Genomic DNA, 13,472 nt, shown 5'->3' with positions numbered 1-13,472 from the left:
TTCCAACTTCCTCGGCTCAGAGTTGGCTGTACTGGATACGTTCTAACCACAGGCTTGATTTTTCAAAGGTTTTACTTAAATGTTAAAAGAGTTTACTTGGTTTTAAAAGGCGTCACTTACAAAAAGAAAAAAGTTTGGAACCCCGGGGCTGATTGCCACGTTAGATGGACACGCGTTCCAGGTGCTGTACACAATCCAGACGTGCTACAGCTCTCCCAAACTACAGAATCAACTGTGCCCCCTCCCCTGGCTAAACCTCGTGGGCTGTGCGCACAGGTTCCTCGGGTCTTTGCAATGGAGGGACTTGGCCGGTGCAACCCCCACCCCACCCAAGAAGCCCTCGCTGCAGAAATTGTGCCTACAGATGGATAGGTCCAGCCAGGTCTCTGGGGAGGGGAGGACAAAATGGGGGGCCCACGCACTAGATTCAGTGGTTTGGGGGGCTGTAGCACGTCTGGATTCTGTACAGTGCCTGGCACACGTATTAATCTAAAGCATTAATCAGCCACATGGTTCCAAACTTTTAAAAAATGACACTCTCAAGAAAACCTTTTAAAATCAAGCCTTTGGTTAGAACGTATCCAGTATAGCCAACTTGGATGAGAAGGTGGGGGTTGGGGAATGAAACACCAATCCAAAGCCTGGGAGAAAAGCAAAATGAAGCAAGGCTTGCTGTAGGATACAAAATCTCTCACTCCAAGCCTGAGCCACCTAAAGAAAGGTTTTTTAATGCTTGCTTTCCATCATTCCAGGAAAAGCTTCCCCTGTTGAATTCCCAGGGATCAGGCTGCTGTCCAAGGCACAAGCACAAGAAATCAGTACATCTGCTAGTCTATCCCCTGCGGCACCTTTGGAGTCAAACCCTATCCATAAACATGTTCGGCTGTTCAGACATTCTGCCCCCCTCCTCCCGTACACACCCTTTTCTAAGTAGCAGAGGCTACCAGGTTGGGCTGCCTAGAAGCATCTGATTGGCCCCTTTGGAAACTGGAAGCCGAATTAGAAGAAGAGTTGGTTTTTATATGCTGACTTTCTCTACCACGTAAGGAAGAATCAAACCGGCTTACAATCACCTTCCCCTCCCCTCCCCACAACAGACACCCTGTGAGGTAAGGGGGGCTGAGAGAGCTCTAAGAGAGCTGTGACTAGCCCAGCAGGCTTCATGTGTAGGAGTGGGGAAACAAATCCAGTTCACCAGATTAGCATCCGCAGCTCATGTAGAGGAGTGGGGAATCAAACCCGGATCAACCCACCATGATCCGAATCCAGGAGAGCTCACCTTACCTTCTCCTAAAAAAGAGTTCGCTACACACAAGTGTTTATCAGTAATTATGAGAGGTGAGAACTAAGGATAGAACCCCCATGTTCAAAAACAGTCTACCCCTGAATTCTAGTTGTCAGGAATAACGGGAGGAGGCATTCCTGCCCTGCTTGTCAATTTTTGGGAGGACTCTGGCAAGCCGCGTCAGGAAAGGATGCCACGTGGACTTGAATCCAATGGGCTCTTGTTATAACATGAAGGACAGGAAATGAGAGCTTCCTGGGGGGAGTTATGAAGCATGGGGGGGGGGGAAGAGAAAAGAGAGCCTTGTGGGGATTTAAAGACCAAGAGATTTCTTGCAGCGTGAATTGCTCGGGGGCTACCCTTCCCAAACGGGTAAATCTGCCTCTCTGGATTTGGATGCGAGAGAAGCATAGGACACTTTCGTCTCTGCACCATAGGCAATGATCTGCAGTTGTGGAGGGCTGGATTCCCACCTTGCATCAGCTGGGAGAAAGGACTGAGCATCGGACCGAATTGTGTTGCGCATCACGAGTTGGACTCTGTGTCTCCAAGCACCCGTGCAGAAGGCTCAACTTTACAGGTAACCGTTTGGCCACCCGTTCATTGAGCGCTAGCCACTTTAATTTAGTTTTAACCTGCTCACTTGTGGTTATTTGTTCCAGGCATGATTTTATTTTTGTAACGCGCAAGCTGTGGCAGGTGCTTTTCTGTCTGGGTTTGCAGACTCTGGTCCAAGGCAAAACCCTACACAAAACAAAAACTTTTCTTAAGACCAACCCAAAGAACACAAAACTGCCTGCAACCTTGTGAGTTCTTCATGAGGAGGGAGAAACACTAGACACCTGGAAAATCAGAGGAGAGGGGTTTGTTCACCCTGTCCTTTCAAGTATTATTTTTTAACACCCAGACCGGCAGAGTTCTGGAGAAGTTGGAAGCCTGTGCGAGGTTTTGTGTGATCTGAGTTTTCTATCATTCTTTTGCTTTCTCTAGAACTCTTTGGTTATCAGGGAGGAGGGAGAAACTTTAGACCAGTGGTTCCCAAAGTGGGCAGTACCGCCCCCTGGGGGGCGGTGGGTCCTAGGGGGGCACTAAGAGGCAAGGGGGCAGCGGGGGGGGGGGCGCTAGAGGTGGGCCCCTTCAACTGTATTGTTGGATAGGGTAGGGGGCACTGGGGTTGAGTTTGTGGAACCAAGGGGGCGGTGGCCTGAAACGTTTTGGAACCACTGCTTTAGACTCTTAAAACATTGGTTTTATCTCTCCTTTTAAAAACATCCAGACTGATGAAGAATTATGCAGAAGCTGAAAGGTTGCATACAGCCTTGTGTAATAAAATAATGTGTGATAATATAAAGTTATCGCACAACCTTTTGCTTGTCTCTGTGAAAATTCTAAGTAAGTCTTTTCCCCGCCCATGATTGATAAATGTGTGGGCAAAGCATCTGACGATGTATGCTATTTTTACCCCACCTTTCCCACATGGAGCTCAGGGAAGTGTTCTCTCTCATTTCATTCTCACAACACCCCTGTGAGGTCAGACAGGCTGAGACCGTGTGACTGCAGATTATCCAATGAGTTCATCGCTAAAGCAGGGATTCAAACCCCGGCTCTCCCAAATTCTAAGCCGATCCTCTCAGAGCCAGCTTAGTGGTTTGGAGCAGAGGACTGATCTGGAGAACTGGGTTTGATTCCCCACTTCTCCACATGAGCCCCGGAGTCTAATCTGGTGAACCGGATTGGTTTCACCAATCCTCCACATTAAGCCAGTTGGGTGACCTTGGGCTAGTCACAGTTCTCTTAGAGCTCTCTCAGCCCCGCCTACCTCACACGGTGTCTGTTGTGGGGAGATGAAGGGAAGGCGGTTGTAAGCTGGTTTGATTCTTCTTAAAAAGGTAGAGAAAGTCGGCATATAAAACCCAACTCTTCTTCTCTTCTTCACCAAACTCTCAACACTCGAGCTTAACAATGTTGAGGTGTCGGCTTCTTTTGACTTTCCCAGTGTGCTTGTTTCCAAAAGCTTAAGAAGGAACAACCAAGATGAGAATGCCTCAGAGTATGCACAGAGTGCGCTTTTCATTCTGAAGCTGGCAGTGGACTCAGAACAAGTAGATGTGCAAGGGTGCTCCATGGCATGGGCAGAGGGCTTCCTTTGCTCCAGGTGGCCAGTTTAAAACTCTCACATGTTTACAGCACAAAGCCTCTTTTGCATGAGGGCTGAGAACATGTTGAGAAATAAAAGATCATCAGTAGGACATATGTGAAGAAATAAGAAGAAGAGTTGGTTTTTATATGCCGACTTTCTCTACCACTTAAGGCAGAAGCAAACGAGCTTACAATTACCTTCCCCCCCCTCCCCACAACAGACACCCTGTGAGTCAAAAAGCAAATATAAGATTAAAATAGAAGCAACAGACAAGGTTTATAATGTTAGAAATCAGAGCTTTGGAATCTGGAATAATTAAACTAGTTTTGTGACTAGTAAAGAATAGAAAGCTTATATACACAGATGAAGAAATGTGTGATGTATACTATTATTTAAAATTGTTCAGTAGTTTCCCTGGAAAAGCCCAGTCTGTATGTGAATGGGTATGAGTATGTCTATGTTAAATTTGAAAATGTTAATAAAAAGTATTTTAAAAAAACCCTGTGAGGTAGGTGGGGCTGAGAGAGTTGGGAAAGAACTGTGACTAGCCCAAGGTCACCCAGCTGGCTTCATGTGGAGGAGTAGGGAATCGAACCCAGTTCTCCAGATCAGAGTCCTCCCCTCCAAACCATTGTTTTTAACCACCACTCCATGTTGGCTTTCGCCACGTGAGAGAGTTACAGAAAGGGCCCTACATTCCAATGCCACAGCAACCGCTCTGGCTTTCAAGGCGACACATGCAGGGAGGCCTTTTCACAGTTAATGCGCAACTTTGTTAACTTGCTGCTATGTCGCCCTCATTAAGACGTCCCTGGCAGGATCAGACAAAGCGCCGCATTCTTTCTTTGTGAGAATCTCAGCAAGGAAGGTCTCCTGGACACCGTCCAGCGGTGGTCGCATGATCAGGGCTGCTTGCGGCAAAATTGCACCTAAGCCGTTTCCAAACAGTGGGAGCCTTTGTGCGAGAGACAATGGCATCTTTCAGACGCATGGCACATGTTCCTCTTCACTGGGCCCACATTGCCTGATTAACGTGGAATAGCATGCCAAGATCCCTGGTGTGCATTCTCCCGGGGATCTCTGCTGTTTTATGCAAGGCAGCAGGAGCTCACATGAACTGGGATGGAAGCATCAGCATTTGGTCAGAGGTTGAGGAAGCCGGTCCAGACCTCTGAATTAGGGAGGAATCTTGAGTTGTGGGGTGATGGGGAAACTGCGACCAGCCCTGAAAAACTATAGGATCAATTCCCCCCTTCCCCCATTCTTCAGCCTTTGAGAGCTCCCCTTCAAAATTGTGTACTAATTTCTTAATCAACACAGAAGCTCATAAGCAGTCTAAATATGAAATTGGCACTTACACTCTTTGACACACACACCCCATCAAGTTTTGAACACCCAACACAATGGTCCCTGCCGTTGTCACTGGGACAAAGTTTTGTGCATTATACTTTAACAAATTAAACTTGCAGGACAAGCTTGCATAGTGAAAGTGTGGAACTCCCTGCCCCAGGATGTGGTGATGGCTGCCAACTTGGAAGGCTTTAAGAGGGGAGTGGACATGTTCATGGAGGAGAGGGCTATCCAGGGCTGCTGGTCAAAATGAATACTAGTCATGACACAGACTTATTCTCTCCAATATCAGAGTAGCATGCCTATCATATTAGGTGCTGTGGAACACAGGCTAGATGGCCATCTGTCACCAATGCTGATTCTATGACCTTAGGCAGATCATAAGAGGGAGGGCATCTTGGGCATCTTCTGGGCATGGAGTAGGGGTCACTGGGGGGGGTGTGTGTGGGGGAGGTAGTTGTGAATTTCCTGCATTGTGCAGGGGGTTGGACTAGATGACCCTGGTGGTCCCTTCCAACTGTGATTCTATGAGACGGTGCCCAAAGCTCACAGGCTTTGGGAGAAAAGTTAGCTCTAGTCCTTACTGGAGTTGGCAGCAGCTCCAGAGGAGGGGCTGTAGCTCTGGTAGAGGATCAGCTTTGGAGGCAGAAGGTCCTGGGTCCAACCAGGGGGTTGGACTAGATGACCATGGTGGTCCCTTCCAACTCTATCTATGATTCTAATGCTGCTGCAGTCATTTTGCTTGTGGGCTTCCTAAAGGCACCTGGTTGGCCGCTGTGTGAACAGACTGCTGAACTTGATGGGCCTTTGTCTGATCCAGCATGGCTTTTTGTTTACTGTCTTATGACAATAATAAGGAATCAAGAACTGGGAGATTTGTGCTTTTCACACACACACACATCCCCCCCCAAGCTTTGGACCAAGCCAAATTGTTCACACCACCATCAGGAGATGCCCCCTAAGAGATGGCCTACTAGCACACGAGAACCAATGTTTTGCATTCATGCAAACTGCTGTTAAGTGTGATCCCTCCAGGCCAATTAGGGAGGGGCCATGTGCAGATCATGTTTGCAGTAGCTCATGGAGGGCTGTGGCCCAGAGGTAAAATATCTGCTTGGCATGCGGAAGGACCCTGGTTCACAATGGCTGGCATCTCCAGTTACAAGGATCAGGTAGTCAGTGATGTGAATTGTTATGCTTGCCCCATTTCCTCAAATGGCAAGACGTTCCAGAGGCTAGCACTTAGAATCAGTCATAGAGTTGTAAGGGCCATGAAGGCCATCTAGTCCAACCCCCTGCTTAATGCAGGATAAGCCTAGAGCATCCCTGACAAGTGCTTGTCCAGCCTCTGCTTAAAGACTGCCAGCGAAAAGGAGCTCGCCACCTTCCTAGGCAGCTGGTTCAACTGCTGAATTACTTACTGTAATTCCCCCCCTCAATATCCAGCCAGTACCATTCTGCTTGCAATTTAAACCCATTATCACAAGTCCTGTCCTCTGCTGCCAACAGGAAGAGCCCCCTGCCCTCCTCTAAGTGACAGCCTTTCAAATACTTAGAGAGCAATCATATCCCCCCTCGACCTCTTTTCCAGACTGAATATTCCCAAGTCCCTCAGCCTTTCCTCGTAGGATTTGGTCTCCAGGCCCCTGATCATCCTCGTCGCTCTCCTCTGCACCCACACCATTCTGTCCACATCCTTTTTGAAGTGAGGCCTCCAGAACTGCACACAGTACTCCAGGTGCAGCCTAGCCAATGTGGTGGACAGCAAGACTATGACATCTTGCGAGCTGGAAGTTATGCTGCTGTCGATACACCCCAAGACCGCATTAGCCTTTTTTGCTGCTGCATCACACTGGCTGCTCATATTTAGCTTACAGTCCATTGATACTCCAACATCTTGTTCACACACTTTGCCTGTATTAGTTCCCTTTGGAGAAGAGAGTACAAGGAGGCGCTGTAGCTTTTGTTTACAAATATACAGGCAGAGGCACCAGATCCCCAGCGTTCCTGCACCCTCCAGGTGCTTCAAGCCTGCTTCCAGCAGCGGCTTTCTGCTTGTCATTTTTCAGCATAGCCATACCCCTGCCCTCTCCCTTCAGCTGGGTATGTGGTTTCACTTCCCCCAAGCCCTTGAGTACTCAAGCTCTTAGAGTGCTTAGAAGTATTACCATTTCTCATGTTCTGGTCCCAGAGTTCCCCAAGGCATGTCACTTTAGGCCATGTCTATAGGAGAGAACTATTCACAAGTTCCTTAATATATTTCCTTTGCCAGTATTTCCTGGCTTTGGTCTCTGCTCCCCCCGCTGGCCAGCGATTCAGTATGAGGCTTACTGAGTGGCAGGGAAAAGTGGAATTATTCCACCAGGCCTACAACTGAGGGCAGCCGTAAGTTGTCCATTGGTGCTGGCCTCCCACAACCCTCCCCCCACCTTCTGTTTATTTTGTGGGGTTCAGCTGCTTGACCAAGTCTTCAGTGGCTATTACCATTACTAGAATGAGCGCCATTTTGGTATATTTATTTTATATCCATTTATATGTAGATTGATGATGACCATTGCTGTTTTAAATTGGAAATTTTATGTTGTTTTAAAGTGTTGTTGCCCGCCCTGAGCCCGGCCTGGCCAGGAAGGAGGGCAGGCTATAAATTTAAATAAAGGCAGCAGCCACATGAACACATGAAGCTGCCTTATACTGAATCAAACCCTTGGTCCATCCAAGTCAGTATTGTTTACTCAGACTGGCAGTGGCTCTCCAGGGTCTCAGGCCCTTTAACTGGAGATGCCGGGGATTGAATCTGGGACCTTCTGCATGCCAAGCAGATGCTCTACCGCTGAGCCACAGCCAGCCTGTCCTACCTCTTTAGATCTTTGTGTTGCTCATGTTTGGTCTTGGAAGGTGACTCAGGCATGCTGGGCTGCCAAAGGTTGTGTGAATTTGCTACAGAACTTTGCATTGTCAGATCTGGACTTGTAGTCTGAAGCCATTCACAGTTGTATTGGTTGAGGCTCAGCTGATTGATCTCTGGGTACTTGGAGGGATACCCTCCCACTGTCTGGTTTTAAAAGAATTATTAATACTTTCTGAGTTACTTGACCAGTTGCCTTTGAAGTATAGCACAGGAGTCTTTTTAAAATGAACATTAACTTTTAATTTGGATTTTAGTCCACATAGCAAGGTAGTATAAAACTGTCTGACGGAATTGGCCTGTTTTCTAAAATACATTGACAGCAATTATTGGCTGAACCCCTAATAAAGTCCAGAAAATGTAAAAAACGTCTTCCATGTAAACCAATACCGCCCCCTCCTGGCGACCAGGAGGATAACAACTCCATAATATTGTAGAACCGCTAGTCACTACATGCTCATGCTGGAGGAAACTGCTGGTTAAACAGCCATCTCTGTGTTGCGGGGACGGCCATGGTACACTGGCACAGGGCTTTCTGGCCACCCTAAGACATTCAGAGTGGCTTACAGCTGCTCCCTAAAATTTGGCCAGATGATCTCAGACAGGCTCTGCCATCACTCATACAATTCCCAGTGTGGCAGCTTTTCTTTCTGCCTTCTCTCCACCCCCCACGCATCTTTTTCTAAAACACTCGTCCACTTCCTTCTTGCTCCCAACCCTAATGGCTACATAGATAAACCAAAGGAATGAATGGTTCCTACTGGTCCAGTGAGTATGTGGGGTCCTGTGGGGACATAGAGTCCTAGAGTTGGGATTACTAGGGTGTAAGCTCTAGCCCTGCGGCAAACCCATAAACAGATTCCAGCAGACGGCAAGTCCACGAAAGCAGTTTTATTGGTTAGGATCGACAGGTTTCAGAAGCCATATTCAAAAGGACTCTAGTAAGGGGCACAGGCAAGGTACACAGCATATATGGAAGAGCAAAAGGAGGTAACTGGTAACCCCCCCCAGAGGCAGGAAGGAGTACTTGGCGATTCCCACAGTATGGGAATACATGAAGACTAAACACAGGGCATAGACTGGCCTTGGACAGAATAGCACAACAGCACCTGGAAGCAGTACAATCAGACTACCGCATACCATCCCATGGCCTACTCCTGGCATAGGATCATCTAGTCCAACCCCCTGCATAATGCAGGAAATTCACAACTACTCCCCCCCCCCACACACACACCCCGTGACTCCTGCTCTATGCCCAGAGGAAGGCAAAAAATCCTCCAGGATCCCTGGCCAATCTGGCCTGGAGGAAAATTTCTTCCTGACCCCAAAGTGGCAATCAGCATTACCCTGGGCATGCAAGAAAGGGCCACGAGAGCCAAACACTGATGCAACCCTTCTTCCTGCCCTCCCTCTCATGATCTGCCCAAGTTCACAGAATCAGCATTGCTGACAGATGGCCATCTAGCCACTGCTTAAAAGCCTCCAAAGAAGGGGAGCCCACCACCTCCTGAAAAAGCCTGTTCCACTGAGGAACCACTCTGTCAGAAAGTTCTTCCTAATGTTTATCCGGAAACCCTTTTGATTTAATTTCAACCCACTGGTTCTGATCTGACCTTCTGGGGCGACAGAAAACAACTCTGCACCATCCTCTATATGACAGCCCATCAAGTACTCGAAGATGGTTATCATATCACCTCTCAGTCATCTCCTCTCCAGGCAAAACATACCCAGCTCCTTCAACCTTTCCTCACAGGACTTGGTCTAAAGCAAGTCACTACTCTTATTGGAACCACAGTAATTATCCTTGGCCAGATGGTGCGGATGCCGTCTCACCCAGAGGCCCCTCCACGGACATGCTGCACTTTCGCAGGCCATTCTAAATCACAGCAGCATTGGTCACCAAGGCGATCTGCAACCCCATCTGCCTTAATGGAGATTTCCTCCAGACATAACACGCTAGGGACAAGTAAAATGCAAAACATTTATTGGTGTGTTGTACAAAAAGGCTTCCAGTCATAAAATGTAAATTACAAATCATTTTTTTTAAAATACAAGACATTTGGCATGCATATTTATAAGGTTAAAAAAAAAACACCCCGCTGAAACGGAAAAGTCTAGATCACGCGTTCTCGCGGGGCCGTGAGGTTGCCAGCTTTTTCTGTGCTGCCGTGCCCTTTCCTACCCATGTTTTTCAGATGGCAACTTAAGGTGCCTGATGGCCATGTGTCAGTATTCTCAACCCGGCTGCCCCTTTTTATTTAAAAAAATTAGTGAAAAAATGCATTGTATACACAAAAGTATACCTGCAACGGGAAATGAGGTTGTGTACCAACTGTGCATCACAAGCCCCCTCCCCGAGCTTATTGCTGGTAAATTTAGTGTAACTCAACAGGGTAGCACAGTGCCCGTGTTTCTCTTGCAACATGAGGGTCTAAGCAGCCCGCCTGTGCCACCGATTTCCCTTCACTCATAGTGTGTGGGATTCCCATAAAACACTGATTTACAGTGATTGGTGGTTGCCCTTAGTGGGTCACGCCCAGAATTTGAACGTGGCAGTAGTGGAACAGACCTTCCATCTCCGGCATCAACATGAAGATGAAATGCAGGGCGGGATTGTATATGTGTAGCCTCGACGGGGGTCCAGGTGCTTTGTGCAGCAGCCAACAGTTTGTTCACTAGACTTTAGCATTTCAGCAAGGCGTCTTTACCTTTTACATGTACATCATATGTAGAAAAAAATGTACATTTAACAAAAAAAGATGTAAAGCTAGGCATATTTCAAAGGGCAAAGAAAATTCTGTTTCTCAGGTCACACCCAAAAATGCATCTGCAGCCCCTCACCCCCCAATCCTGGATCTATTTCAGCTTGGCTCTTGTACTGGCAAGAAAAGTAGTCCTGCTTAAATTTAAGATTCAAAAAAGAAACAAGAAAACCAGGTGGGGAGAAGACTGGTTTCTGTATTCAGCTACTGGTTCCTACTGCCTTTTTCGGTGGCAAGCAGAGACAGAGGAAGAGGTTACCTTGCTGGCTTAAAGGAAAATGGGATTGACGCTCTACAGACCCCAGCAAAGGGCCTTTCTCTCCCAGCTAAATATACACAGTGGACTCCACGGCAGCTCCAGTCCTTAAAAAATCGAATGTTTTGAGCTGGACCCAGGGGTTCCTCTACAAGACTGCAGCACATGTGTGTTCAGGGGGGGAATGGAGGCTGACAAGAACAATCGGCTTTATTTAAACTAGCAGTTGAAGACATGGCCTGTTCATGCAAAGGCTGGAAGAATAGAGGGGTCAAGGTGGCCTGCGGGATAGAAAGCAGAAGGACAAAACAAATCCAGGGTTGAAGAAATGGGACCTGAGGCTGTATTAATTTGGGACTTCTGGCTCAGAAAACAATGGGAACGTGAGCTTAGCCGCAAGATCCCAACACTGTAAATGCTGGCACAGCTGCAATTAAGCCGAGGGTGTAACGGGGTCCAGGAAATCCAGGGAGACATCTCACGGTACGAAAGGCCAGACATAAGCTTTCTGAATGGGGAAGGTTTACGAATGCAAAATGCTGGACAAAACAGCACGGTTCACAAGTTACAGTGCACGCAAATACAACCTGCATGTATGCGCACGCACGTTTGTAAGAAAGAACCAACGCACGTTCACTTTGCAAACGAAACTGAGGACCGGTACCTGCATAAATGCGTGGCTTGCAGCTGTCAGCATGCTAAACACGAGAATTACTCAACGCATGTTTAAAGTTACCCATGTGTTGTACATGCGTTCACGGGAATTTGTGAGCAAGGTTACTGATTTCAGCTTGACGAAGACTCGTCCCTTCTAAGATGCGGAGACACAACTTGCAGAAAGGAAGGAAGACAACTACAGGGACAGAATTCCAGGGGGCCATGTCACCCCGTGGGCCCATGCAGCCGGGCAAGTCACGCTTTCCTTAAGGTCTTGAACCATCTTTGTCTGGGGGACTACAACAGGTCTCAGCTGCCCCAGAAGTGTCCTGAGACCTACAAGAGGCGCTTTCCTCTTGTTTCAGCTCATGGCTCGTCCGGGGCCGATAAAAGTAAAACTGAACTGTTCTGCGCCTAGAAGTTTTAACAAATGTACACACGTCTGCAGAGGGTCTCTCTCCTGGACTCATACGCAGAGCAGGCAATGGCTGGAATCTGCACACACAATGGCGGAGATGGTGGGAAGGGGGCAGGATCCTGGTTCGGGGAAGGGAGGGGATCTGCAGAACAGAGCTGAGCGCCTTCGAGGCGCCTGTATGAGGGACGGGGAATGGCTCAGACTGCATTCGCTCAGCTGCCTGCTCAACTCGGCCTATTTTAAGTAGTCTTGTCTGCACTGAACGGCACATTCACATCTTTTGGACAATTTTAAAAAAATCACAGGAGTATGGGAATTACTGGCCAGAATCAAGGAAGTTTGAGCCCCTGCAAATCTTATAGGAGAGGTGGGCTCAGAGAGGGAGGGAGGAGCCAGCCGCCAGGGATAACCCAGGAGAAGCAGCCCCCCCACCCCACCAGTGGCAGGTTGTCAAGAGGTAGGCAAAGCAGCTTTGGTGTGCCTGAGAAACACAATTTTAAGGAAAAGGATAAGCATGATCCACTACGTTTTCAGCCAACTACTCCAGCTGAGTGGGAAGATTATATAAGGGAGAGACAAACGTTGACTGACTTTTGTTCCAGATCTTTCGCACAAATGGCTCAATAAAAAAAAAGAAACGCATCAGTCTCTAAATCTAAACACTTTTTACAGTAATTCAACATTGGTAATCGTCAACCCACCGGGCGGCGTTGAGACAGATGTGGAAATTAGCACCTTTGATGTTTTCTTTTAAAATATAAAGGGCTGGCGTTTCATTTCAAAACCACGTTCATTCCCACCCAGCTCGCTCTGAAGCTAAGCGATTGAGTAAGTAGTTGGGTCATTCTCAGCCAGTCTAAATATTCTGTGATCGCAATAGCCAACCATCACCAAACGCCTCCGCCACCCCAGCCACACTGTGCGGTGAGCCAAAGCCATACATGTGCCACAAAAGCAGTGCACTCAGCATTACATGGGAGTTAAATGAATGGGGCAGGACCTGTCCGTTTACATCACTGCGAAACAAGAACCGTTCGCCTCTGGTCTGCCTGCAGAATGTGATAACACCCTGTAAAAAGGTCTACTGGCCCAAATGACTACCTCTCTGGAAATGTGTGACATGCTTCTCTTACGCTCCATTCAAAAAGGTGCGCTCAACCCTGGCTGAAAAACCACGGGATGGCTTTCGGCATTTTGAAAACGGCTGTCACAGATCTGACGCACCACCACCGAGCCGTTCTGCAGAGGTAGCCAAGAGCCAGCGGACGATGCGATGTTGGGCAAAGAGTGATGTACGCACGCGTGAAGCACGGTTGACGCGCAATGACTTTTGCGCAAAGGTTTTTAAAAAGCAGTAGCAGCCAGAAGCAGCCCCGAGTGAGCTTCGATCCCAGTGTTCAAAAATAAGAGGGACTATGCTGGGCACAAAACTTAAGGTCTTCCTGCCAACTGAAGAACTGCAGAGTAAATTAAAACTTCAACTGTCTGCCTCCATGTCAACAAAAAGAAACTTCAGTTTTGTTTCAACTGGAGAGAGCCCAACTATTCAGATTTCACAGCTGGAAGCAGGAATGAGAATTGCAGCACCTCCCCTATTGGAATCTGCAAGATTCAGATTTGGAGGGGGTCACTTTAGCAGACTGATGGACTTGGGTTTTCAGCTAAAAACAAGTCAGGTGTCAGGGCTGGCAGACTGAAT

The sequence above is a fragment of the Euleptes europaea genome, chromosome 2 (genome assembly GCF_029931775.1).
Source record: "Euleptes europaea isolate rEulEur1 chromosome 2, rEulEur1.hap1, whole genome shotgun sequence".
Lineage (NCBI taxonomy): Eukaryota > Metazoa > Chordata > Lepidosauria > Squamata > Sphaerodactylidae > Euleptes > Euleptes europaea.
This window is presented reverse-complemented; position numbering follows the sequence as displayed.